Consider the following 13,191-nt stretch of genomic DNA (forward strand, 5'->3'; position numbering starts at 1 on the left):
CATCAGACTATGAAGAAATGTATTGTTATAACCACTATGGTCATCATCTCTTGCATAAAACTGCATCACCTAGAAATGTATTTAGGTATAATCAATGGGAACATTGTCCTACACCTCCAAAGGGTAGCTTAAAAACTTTTGCATTGAAATTTCCATATTTTTCAGAGTTCAACTTATCAAATCCAGAATCGTTTTATTTTAAGAATATGAACAAGACAGGAATGAAAAATATGCTAATCAATATGAAACAGATTTATTCTGCAGCCTGTATTGCTCAACTGTCTAGACAGGGTTTCGACTTTTGGAAAGATAACATTGAGACAAAGTCTGTCTGGGGTACAAAAGATTGGCAAATGCAGGGAGTAGAAGCTTTTTTTAGAGCCTGTATCATCCCTGATCAAATTATGTTTTTGAATGACACTGTCCAACAAACGTCTTGCCTTGGATTAGCCAAGATCAAAGACATGAACACACCGACCTTACTGATGAGTACAGGCCCCAGCTAGGCCCGCAGAATACAAGGGTTCGCTCTCCTGTAACAAAAGCTAGAAGGAAGTTGGCACGGAAACTGCAAATACAAAGACAGAGTTTATTAACCCTTAAGGGTGGTCCTACAACCTACACAACACTCTTCAGTATTGCATAGAGTAGCACAAAGAACTTGCGTACGCCGTCCCCTTTTATACACAACAGAGGGGCTCATAAGTGGGTGGATATAACATAGAGCAAAATTCATTACCATTTATGGACATTTTCGATACAGGATCAATATATGGGCGGAGTTAACAATTTCCTGAGCCCGCGAAAACATAGTCAAACAAGGACTAACTGATAACAGATGTGGTCAAGTCTGGGCATGCGCCAGACGGACAAAGGAGCTATTTATAGACTGTTACTAGGCAGATTACAAGAGCAACTAGTGAAAAGGTAGGACTCTTCTCGTGCAAAGCACGTGGAGACATATCAATACAAAATGGAGTCCGGACATTAGTCAACATAAGACAAGAAACATATTTTAACTGTAGAGAATTCATGTCTTCAGTGAAAGCTTAATCATATCGCTGTTTTAGTTTTCAACAGACGACCCTTTCAGCATTTACTCAAGACATTCGGCTTATTAGGATAATCATCATATATGTCAATTTTCATCATCTCTTCCACCTCCTTGTTTAAGTGTTTCTGATAGGTGACATTGGCAATAGCTTTTTTATCAGGAATACAAAATGACACACATAAAGAACAGAGTAAAGGACCACACTGAACAGAGATGCAACAGGAAAACAGAACTGCTACAATAATACAGAGACCAGTTAAAACTTTCCATCCCCATGTAGTAATCAATGCCCAAAACCATCAGAAAAGGTCCAAGTGCCATTTTCTGTATGAATTTCAGCTGCGATTTTATGCAATTTATTAATAGCGTTATAGACTGATGGCGTGTGGTCAGGAATGAATACACAACAACTACTTCCGATAATTCTACATGCTCCACCTCTGTCTGCTAACATAACATCTAATACCATACGATTCTGTAACGCAACAATTCTAGTGATTTGTAATTCTTCCGTAAGATTCCCAAGAGCAGCAGCAGCTTGATTCGTTACAGCCTCTACAACTCTTGTTAATCGTCGAACCTTCCTACTATTTAGGGCAGCTCCGACAAAGAAAAACAATCCTAAGTTAAAATCAACATACTGCTGTAAGCTAGTGTCAGTTTGGTCAACATCATCAATAGATAGAGTACGTTTATACCTATTTACAGTTACATTGTTCAATAACTTTAAATCTTTATGATAGGATGCAGGCGCTAAGAATACAGGAGGTAATAAGAACGCTACATAACATACTCCGGACCAGCCGGCTGGTAAGCGATAATAACCCTTATTCCCACATACGAAGTACGTATTATGGGAAGCTAAGAAAGTACTATTATTTAATCCATCTATATTCAAAACAATAATACAGTCACTAACACCAACAGGAATATGACCCGCACTCTGAACACACAGGTCCGCTTGAGCTTGTGCCACTTGAATTACAAATTTTTCATTTCCAGCAGTGTCTCTGGTGTTCGTGAAGATGTAGGGGATTGATTCATTATCTGGTCGATATTCTTCCCACTCCCATATTGTCCCATTCACTTGTGGATAGCCTTCTTTATCTTGATGACATTCCCTATTAAGTCTAAAAAGTAGTCGTCCCACTGTAGGTTTCCGTGTGGCAAAAAGCAAAGTGTACCATGCTCTACAAGAGCCATTGTGAGAGAAAGGAAGAGGTATAAACGGCGTTCCTCCTTTCTTCTGATGAGCTGGCATCATACCACATATCCAACAGTTCATAGCATTTGTAGCAACATGGGTATGATGCAACATCTGGATAAACGTATTATTCAAATAAGACTGGCGATGCTTCAATTCATGATACGGAAGGGTGTAAAAGTAGTGCTCCTCAGGCACTGGAGTAGTCAAAACAAGTAACTCACGGGCAGGAGTCACATCCTCAACAAACCACGTGGTTATACCAACAATAGCTACAATGATAATAAAACTTGTCGCACAAAAAATCTTCTTCTTCTCCATTTTGTAATAAAAATCAATATCTTTCTGAAACTAAAAGGTTGTCAGATCTCTTCCCCTTAGGTAGCCGTTGATTTCTTCACCAGCGGGCCAAGACGGGTGTCACTACACTAATGCAGGGCTGACCCCCCCCCCCCTTGCCTCATTCACTCTCCGTTTCACTAACCTAAGGGCCGTTCTGACAACCTGTCCTGATACAGAAAAAAATCACTTCCTCGGTCTGAGATGATATCTTCTGCCTCCAGGAATCGCTTGGTCCGGGAAGAGCTCCTTAGTGTCGTTTGGTTCCACAGCACGGCTTGTCTCTGCAGTCAGGATTTCTCGATGGTCGGTCAATACAGCAGGCTCCACTAATCCAGGCGACACTTTGCGACAGTGCAAGGAGTGGATCCAGTTCTTCCGATTGGAGACTCGCACAGCTGTTCTCGTTGCGAGCAAGACTTGCTCAGGACCAACCAATCTCGGCTCCAGACTGTTCGTCCTTTCAAACACCTTGATCATTACATGGTCTCCAGGCCGGAGGTTATGTCCTTCACCTGTGGACCGATCAGGGAGCACTTCTCGAACCTGTTGATGAATAGAAACCAAATTATCCGTTAACTGTGCCAGATAATCATTCATCATTACACAAGGTACATCATACACTGACTTCGGTTTCGGTGGACCCCAAATATTCATTGGGCGTCCAAACACGATCTCGTATGGCGTGAGACCGGTCCGAGAATGCGGTATCGATCTAATTGACAATAATGCCAGCGGTAAAGCGTCTGGCCAAGTCAAAGAAGTCGAAGCTTGGATCTTAGCGATCTTAAGCTTCAAAGTACCGTTATATTTCTCAACCAATCCCGCAGACTGAGGGTGAAACACTGCATGAAATTTCTGGGTAATTCCCAGTCCTTTCAGGACATACTTGATAACGTCTGCTATAAAATGAGGTCCGTTATCACTCCACAACAATCTACAAACACCATATCGAGGGAAGAACTCCTTCAATAGCATCTTGGCTGTAGTCATTGCAGTATTGTCTTTCGTAGGGTATGCCTCAACCCACTTGCTGAAGGCACAAACCACTACTAGGACATACTTCAAATTATTACAGCGCTCAAGCTGAATGTAATCCATCTGCAAAACCTCAAAGGGTGCAGTAGGTGTTGCAAATCCTCCCGCTGGAGTTCATGTACCCTTTCCTGGGTTATACCTCAGGCAAATCATGCAAGTCTGCACTACCCTCTTTGCCGTACTAGCGATCTCCGGATGCTCCCAAACTCGTGTGAGTAATTTGACAATTGCGGAAGCTCCGACATGCGCTAGTCCATGTGCCATCTGAACCATAGGTTTTACGAAAGCTGGTGGTAACTTCCATTTATCCATCTGCTTACTTCTCCAACACCCTTCATCATCTAATTCTCCATCATTGGACCATTGCTCCCGTTCCTTATCGGAAGCGGTCCTCTGTATCTCCAGCACTTCTCTCCTAGCATCGTGCCATCTTTCTGCCTGTGACTTCACAACATACATTACAGTAGGGCCAGGCTGCATCGCAGTCTCTCGTGCCACCCGGTCTGCCAAAGCATTCCCTTCTCCAACTTTATCAACCACCTTTTTATGGGCACTACATTTAACTATAGCAATCTTCTTTGGATATGTTAATGCAGTCAAAAGGTTGTGAACTAACTCTCCATACAGTATCTGTGCTCCATGCGACGTTAGAAACCCTCTCTCCTTCCAGAGTAGGCCAAAATCGTGCGCTACTCCGAAGGCATAGCGGCTATCTGTATAAACATTCACACACAATCCTGTACTGAGCTCACATGCTCGTGTTAATGCTATCAGTTCCGCTGCTTGAGCTGATTTCTGCGGTATGCGTGCTGTCTCCACTATTGTTTGTAATGTGGTAATTGCATACGCTGCTGAAGTCGTACCATCTGGTAGCTTCAGGCATGATCCGTCCACCCATAGTTCTCCATCTACATCTGTAAAGGGCGTATCCTGGAGATCAATACGACCCTTTGTCTGTTCCTCAGTCACAAGAATACAGTTGTGTGCTTTTCGTGCTTCAGACTGAGTTTCCGGGAACGGCAACAATGTGGCTGGATTTAACGTTGCACACCTCTTTAACGTAATATGAGGAGCCAAAAGCGTCAATTCATATCCCGTTAAACGAGCACTGGTCAAATGCTGCGTCTTTGTCTGATTAAGCAGAGTATCCACAGCATGGGGAACTAATACCAACAGCTTATGAGATAACACAATTCCCTCGCTTTGGCGTATTGACACAGCTGTCGCCGCAACCGAGCGAAAACAACCAGGCAATGCTCGGGCAACAGGATCAAGTACAGCCGAAAAATATGCACAAGGGCGCTGCTTGTCACCGTGCATCTGTACTAAAACTGATAATGCACATCCATCTCTCTCATGTACATACAATGTAAAGGGCTTCGTATAATCAGGGGTCCCTAACACTGGTGCTGAACAGAGGGCTTGGCGCAATTGCTGAAAGGCATTTTCACACTCATTTGACCAGGGAAGAGGAATTGGGGTATCTTTTGTCAAAAGTGCTAACAATGGCTTAGCTATGTGTAAAAACCCCAATATCCATTGCCTACAGAAAGAAGCAAGACCCAAAAACTCACGCACATCCTTCTGTGTGGAAGGTACTGGCGTGTCCAAAATTGCTGGAATACGATCTGGTGTGAGTGCACGCCCCTCCTTAGACAAAAGGTGACCCAAGTAAGTCACCTTTGGTCTACAGAATTGCAATTTCTTCTTCGACACTTTGTGATTGTGAGATGCCAAAAAGGAAAGCAAGGATAACGTGCACGTCTCACACAGCTCAGGAGTGTCGGCCGCCAACAAGATGTCGTGGACATATTGTATAAGGGCTACACCATCAGGCAGAACAAAGGAATCCAATTGTCTTTTCAATGCTTGACTGTAAATACTAGGACTCTCTGTATAACCCTGAGGGACTCTACAAAATCTGTAGGACCGATTATTCAAAGTGCAGCCGAAAAGATACCGGCTATCAGGATGAATAGGAATCGAAAAGAAAGCATTTTTCAAATCGATAACCGAAAATGTGGTCGCCGTTGGCGGGACCAGAGTAAGCAACGTCGTGAAATCAGAAACCACTGAATACTGAGGTATCACTATCTTATTCACCTCCCTTAAGTCAATAATAAAACGATAAACCCTAGTATCGGTATCTTTCTTCAAAATGGGTAAAATAGGACTGTTGCAGACGTTGTAGGGAACTTCCTCCACTACTCCCACCTTTATCAAATCCTGCACAATCTGTATGAGTGCCTCCTCCCCTCCTGGGAAATACGATATTGAGGGAGGCGTGGTAGCACAGCACCCTCCTGGACACTAATGTAGACAGGTGGAATCACCATCTGTCCCACATCAGTATCCGAAGTGGCCCACAAAGTACGAGGGAGAGAAGCTAATACAGTATCCTCTGCAACCACACACATTCGTTCTGTCATGGGGTGATTGTCATTTAATATCACACGTACTCCAGTAGGGGAGCAGCGGATCATAGCTCTAAAGTGCTTAAGCATATCAAGACCCATAATGTGTCAGGCGTGTTCGGGGCAAGCAAAAACGGGCAGGGTGCAGAGAGTTGGTCAACATGAAATGCAAGGGGTCGGGATAGAGGGCTTCGAGAGAGTGTACCATCAAACCCTAACGATGTAACCATTAAGCCAGATGGGGGAGCCCTCGGAACCAATTGTTTGGACAGCGCACTGCGAGTAGCTCCTGTATCAACTAGGAATCGATCAGTAGAACCCAAAACATTTGCTGTAACATAAGGACCCTTCTGATCAACTGGCACTTCAACTGATTCCAACCCCCACCCAACGCAATCCTATGCATGCTGCGAATCATGGTACCCAGGGCGGTCATTCCCAGACATTTGATACTGTTTTGCCGATCAAACACATTAGGTCTATCTCGTTGCTGCACGTTAGGCTCAAATCGAGCACGATCATTGGAATTCCCTCTAAAATTCGAAAAGCCCCCTCTACCTCTCGGCGGTCCCTGACCACGTCCCTGACGAGGTGCGCCTAATACCGGACAATCCCTGGCCCAATGACCCAACTGTTTGCAATACGCACATTGATTTCTATTAATATCCGACCGACCCGAAGGGGGACCATAAAATCCTCCTCTACCTCTCTCAACACCCCGACGAGGCGGACCATACACTTGCGCTAACATCACCTTGGTTTTCAAATCTTTCGATTTCTTCTCCTCATGCCCCTTCGCTTCTTGTTCCTGACGCTCGTAATACTGAGCCATAGTCAGGAGGGATGCTGGAGACGAGGGGGACCAAGAACTTTCACTCGCTTTTAATCGAGCTGCTATTCCCGGTAATAAATTCGCCACATATTTATCAACAAAAAGATGGCGACCCGTATCATCCGTAAGTGACTGACCACTGAAGTCATGAAATGTTTCCTCAAAACGCGTAAAGAAGTCTGAAACTGATTCATCAACCTTCTGTTTACACAAAGCTAACATATTCCAGTCAATCTTTTTAGGGGGAATAATCGTTTTCAACTTAGTCAAGATAGCAGCAGGAAGATCTAAAATAATCTGGGGCGGTTTTTGCGCGGGCTTTCTCTCCCTATCCTCATCCTCAATCTCAGACCATTTGGCCTTAAAAGCGGCTTGATCATCCACCTTCCGCACAGATCGCCACATATCCGGTGGTAAAATGAGCCCAAAGAACAAATCTATCCGCTAAAGTCATAGTACAAGAATTCAAGGCCCCTTCGACCTCTTCGTAAAAGGCCGCTGGATTCTTGCGGGGGTCAGGCAATGCATTCTTCAATGCCATAAAATCAGTCCTATGCCAGGGAGTATAAACCCAATTATACACAAAATATCCCCTAGCATTGGGGGAAGACATGTCTGAACTAGTACCCGCTCCTTTAGGAGGAACATACAAAAGTGCCGCCTCTCGCATCGGTTTAGCATGCACTAGTTCACTCTTATCTGAATGGGAGGTAGACGACTGTTTCCCGCCGACGTGTGAATCCGATTTCTCCTTCTCCCCTGTCTTTTGGCGCGCTCTCTCTTTAAGTTCAAGCATCGCGTCCCGCAATGTAAACAGCCGTCGAACCGCATCGGGTACCTTGGAGGGAGAAAAGACACCGTTACGTAATGCTTTAGAATCTGATACTACATCATCAGACTCAAAAACATCAGAATATTTCCGAAAGGCAGTAATCACTTCATCAGAAAAAGTTTCAACAAAATACAACTTTTCTCTATCCTGCCAACTTTCCAAAAATTCCAATAATTCAGTAAGAGATAGCTTGCCTTTAAGCGCACGAAAAGAAATTTTCCGAAGCTCACCCATACGATCAGTTGATAACATGGACCGCGTGTCTACCTTATCCGAAACCGATCCAGAATCCTGTGACCTCGGGGCAGACGCGCCAACATAAGGGGGCGGAGAGTGATCTAATAAATGAAAATCATTTTCAAGATTAGTAAGGACAGGATAAAGTGGCTGGCGGACAGCATATTGACTAAGCCTGGGCGAAGCACTACGCTACGCTCGCGTAGTTTGCGAAGTTCGCGCTACTTCGCACTACGCGAACTGCACGTAGCACAGTGCGAACACGCGTAGCCTAGTGTTGCGTAGTGCTGCGGTCATTTTTTGCTTGCTCGCGGTCGTCAACGTCAAGTTGGCGACCGCGAGCAAGCAAAATGACATCCCGGCGAGACTTTTTCCTTGTTCGCTATCAGCAACATCAAGTTGGCGATCGCGGGCATGGAAAATAAACCTCCCGGCGAGATTCCCAACACGACGAGGTCAGGTTTCTCATTGCGAGGGGTCGCGTATGCTCGCGACCGCTCACGATGAGAAACTACCAGTTCGCGTTGAGAAAGCTGCCGCTCGAGTAAAAATCTACTCGAGCAGCAGAAAACTACAGCTCGCACTGTGCAAGATGCCATTTTCAATGATTGCACAGTGCCGGTTGCTTGTCCGCACTGTGCAATCATTGAAAACAACATCTTGCACAGTGCGAACATGTTACTACGCAGTTCGCGAAGTGCTACGCGTAGCTCGCGTAGTGCGAACTTCACTTTGCGTAGCTTCGTGAAGAGCTACTTCGCGAACTACGCCCACCCTTAATATTGACCCGATACTTACAGCCTACGCTCTTTCTCTTGTCTCTCCGCCAGTTCTCTTTCCTCCCGACGCTTCGCTTCCTGCGCTCTCACATGATCATTTTTCCGTTGCTCTTTATCAATCAGCGCTTTCTCACGCTTCCCCCGCTCACGCACTTCCTTCACCCATAACCGTACACATTCAAACATGTCTTGCCGAGCACGCCGTTTACACATACACTGTTCCACATACTCAATCTTACGCACATCAAACGATCCATACAAAGGCCATCGTAACTCAGGATCCTTTTTGGTGTATTTCCTCCACACTGTGCTGTACATTATAGAGGAAAGACCATGCTTCACATGCATATCCCTATTAGGAGTCCCCTCTGGGGGGGCTGGAGTAGATTCCTCAAGATTTAACCGGTTTCCAAAACAGCAGCACCACTTACGGAGTGCGCTAAAAGCAGGCATGCTCAAAAATAATGCAAAATATGCAGTATTATCAAAAATGGCACTTAAACGTTGCGCCGTTCAAATTTAAACAACTCCGGAGAAATATCTCCAAATTACCTGCCTATATGTGTTGCAACGCATATATTCCCATAATAATCAATACAAAATATGACCGGTCATCACAAATCAAACTCAAATAGCCAACCCAGGCTTCAAAACTCGGAGCAAGTACCGTACAACGGTTCTTACCAATCAAGAGCGTCCAGATTCCAACTGCCAAGTTCCAAAATTCGCCCAAACGGCTATCACACGGCAAACCGACAGAAGAGGTCTCAGTCGAGGACCGGCGCCACCCAGATGGTCAGCTCGGAAGGGAAGGAAGAAACCTCGGGATGCCAGGACTAAAAGACGCCGCTGGCAGTGATCACATCCCCGGCCAAATTCCTCACCTTCGTCACGACCAGTCCTTCGAACATCCGAGTCGCCGATGAGCCCCACGTGACGGGCGCCAATTGATGAGTACAGGCCCCAGCTAGGCCCGCAGAATACAAGGGTTCGCTCTCCTGTAACAAAAGCTAGAAGGAAGTTGGCACAGAAACTGCAAATACAAAGACAGAGTTTATTAACCCTTAAGGGTGGTCCTACAACCTACACAACACTCTTCAGTATTGCATAGAGTAGCACAAAGAACTTGCGTACGCGGTCCCCTTTTATGCACAACAGAGGGTCTCATAAGTGGGTGGTTACAACATAGAGCAAAATTCATTACGATTTATGGACATTTTCGATACAGGATCAATATATGGGCGGAGTTAACAATTTCCTGAGCCCGCGAAAACATAGTCAAACAAGGACTAACTGATAACAGATGTGGTCAAGTCTGGGCATGTGCCAGACGGACAAAGGAGCTATTTATAGACTGTTACTAGGCAGATTACAAGAGCAACTAGCGAAAAGGTAGGACTCTTCTCGTGCAAAGCACGTGGAGACATATCAATACAAAATGGAGTCCGGACATTAGTCAACATAAGACAAGAAACATATTTTAACTGTAGAGAATTCATGTCTTCAGTGAAAGCTTAATCATATCGCTGTTTTAGTTTTCAACAATACCTATACCTGCAAGTAATAGCACTACACGGGGGGGATGTCGACGTACATAATATTTAGCATCACAACATATCAGATCCAGAATGGAAAAAAATGGTTGCTCTGGGCCACAGACACAAACAACTGTCAAGATCGATTTCTTAACAAAACATAGGGTTTCACTATCAATAGGCCAGACCCACGCTATGTTCAAAGACAGCATCCAGGGGTAGTAATAACATACAGCTACAGTGCAGGATGTAAAGCAACACCCATCTTTACTTAAAGAAGGTGCAGACCTTAGGGAGTTCTTGCTAGGACCAAGAAAACTGCATCAAAAACGTTTCATATATGCTGATATCTCTGCTGCTTATAATGAAATATGGAAGATTACCCAAACAGAGACTGCAGAACGAATACGAGAAATTGATCGTATTAATTTAGAGAAATCTCTCTCTGTAGTAGTCAGTGGGTTAACGACTCTGTCGTCCAAGATATATTCATCGGACAGCATTGTGTCTTCTGTCATAGACATCATGGAACAAGACCTGGTCATGCTGCAACATGGTCAGTCTCAATTACGTTCTATAATTGCTATTAGGCTGGACACTGCAAAACTTGCATTCAGGCTATGTGCCTTGGCGTTTAATCAACTCTACATCACTGTTTTCAGAATTCAATCTCATTGATAAACAGATCAGACTGGCACAAAGGAGAGCAGACTATACGGTGCTGAGCATTGAAAAACTGGAAAAATTACCATTCACAGTGGCAGAAAAACCAGCTACTGAGTGGATCATGCATGGTAAAATTACTCTGCCTGTTACAACTTTCCATTTTCAGTATTGCCTAAAACATATACCAGCAGGCAAATATGAAAGGTTGGGTAAAGAATACATCAAGACATCTTGGGATTTACCTTACACACATAGATGTTGGAGTGGGGGGCGTGAAGTGTTTCTTAGCTGTAGAAAACTGTGAAAAAGCACTAAGCGGTTCTCTCCTTTGTCAGGGTATTAATTTACACGGGGCCTGCGATCGTTCCACTACAAACTTATCCTGTCACCTGCAAGGCTCACCAGCTGCAGTGATTAATCCAATTTTTTAACTACTTTCAAATGTTGAATGATCACTGCTGCTGGGGCATGTTGACAGGTATCCCATATCTAGTAACAGTTACATCCAGGGTCACTTGCTGTATGCAAGTCTTGTTTCCACAAATACAGACAGTCAGGGAGTCGCCTCTATGGCCTTCACTGAACATCTCTTCTATACGAATTGATACCCTAAGCAGAATGAAAGCCATTCTTTTACAACAAACAGTGCCACTGACCTCGGCCAAAGAAACCTATGATCTACAAGTCGCAAGGACTTCTGCCGAGATACATGTCCTTTTAAATACAAACTGACCTACACATTTCTCAGAAATGTTGGAATGTATCTTAAACATGTCTGATACTAGCGGTATTGTACATATATTTAAGACCGTGTGTTCAGGACTGTTAGCACCTTTTCAAGCAGTCCTCGGAATAATTCCCAACTTCGTGCACTCTGTGTTTAGCGGACTGCCACTACTTTTTGGACTCGTTGCAGGGATCCTATCTTTGCACCTACTGCTCCGATATGGCAAGCCAAATCACCAGCGTCACTCCAAGCACCATAGAGAGAGCTCTAAAGGAAATGAAGTGTCGTGAGCACATGGTCCAAATTTTACTTTTACCTCGTCTACGAGAATTAAATACCACATGGTTTCTGTCATTCAGATCAATCTGGCAAGATTGCATCTTACCTGTTCTACGCTGCCTGCTTTGCAGTGAAGAATGAGTGCTAGACATCTGTCTAGCACTCCCATCAGTCATGCCTACAGATATCGATACTCTGCTGGACCCGATAACGGCCCATGCTGTGTGTTGTCCCCAGCGGCTACCAATCCTGATGACGGCATTCATTGAGATCTCACAGACGCAAATTGCTACTGCTGAGGTACGAGAGGAAACAACAGGCACACAGGTAACATCCGATATGAACATTGCTGATGCGACCTATGCTGACCGCGATGCATCTCATCTATGTGTGTTTAATCTTCTAAACGAGGTAATCCAACTTTCACCTACAACGGTAGACGACATTTTGTCTACAGGGTTAGAAGATCTCATGTTTTCTCCATCCCCATACACTGCCTTTTGATTCAGCACACAGTGTACCGGGAAGACTCTGAATTTGGCCTTCATTTTTCAAAACAAAGACTAAACTTGGAACTTTTTCCTCTGATAATTTATTTATTTTTTCTCCAAAATTTGAGTTTTTTTTTAATCTGCTTATAGTAGAACTATTCATAGAGAACAGAATTCTTTGATACACTTTCAGAGACAATATGTAACCTTGTCATTACCAATTGATTTATGTAACTGGACATGAAATGGTTTCGGCCTTTTTTCTTCTGTATTTACGAACCATTCCATATGTGTATATATATATGTATGTTCATTCATTTAGCATTCAATGTAAATATATGCTTAGAATGAAACATTGCTTTAATATGTACAGCACCAATGAATTTTTATGCACGGCAACAGTTTTTATGCATTTTACAAATGTATTTTTAGACAAGTTCTTAGCCATCCATATGTAGCTATATTTTAGATATGTTTAGCATGTTTAGAATTTAGTAATGTCGTTCATACGAAAGTGGAGTGGGTGTTGTGTGTCAATTTAGATACCGTATATAGGTTTCCCGATTTATGTCCTTATATAGGCACAATTCGCATTGCCCATATTTAGGCATATAAATCCTACCCTTATTTAGGCATTATCCATGCTAACCAAACACAGGCATGGCCACCTACATCCGTTCATCTACGTCACAATGAGTTCTTGGAAAACCAGACTCTTAAGCCTTTAGCACTTCCCCTTGCTTGGATATTGATTTCTCCAAGAA

This window comes from Triturus cristatus, chromosome 5_2 (assembly GCF_964204655.1).
Source record: "Triturus cristatus chromosome 5_2, aTriCri1.1, whole genome shotgun sequence".
In the NCBI taxonomy this organism is placed as follows: Eukaryota; Metazoa; Chordata; class Amphibia; order Caudata; family Salamandridae; genus Triturus; species Triturus cristatus.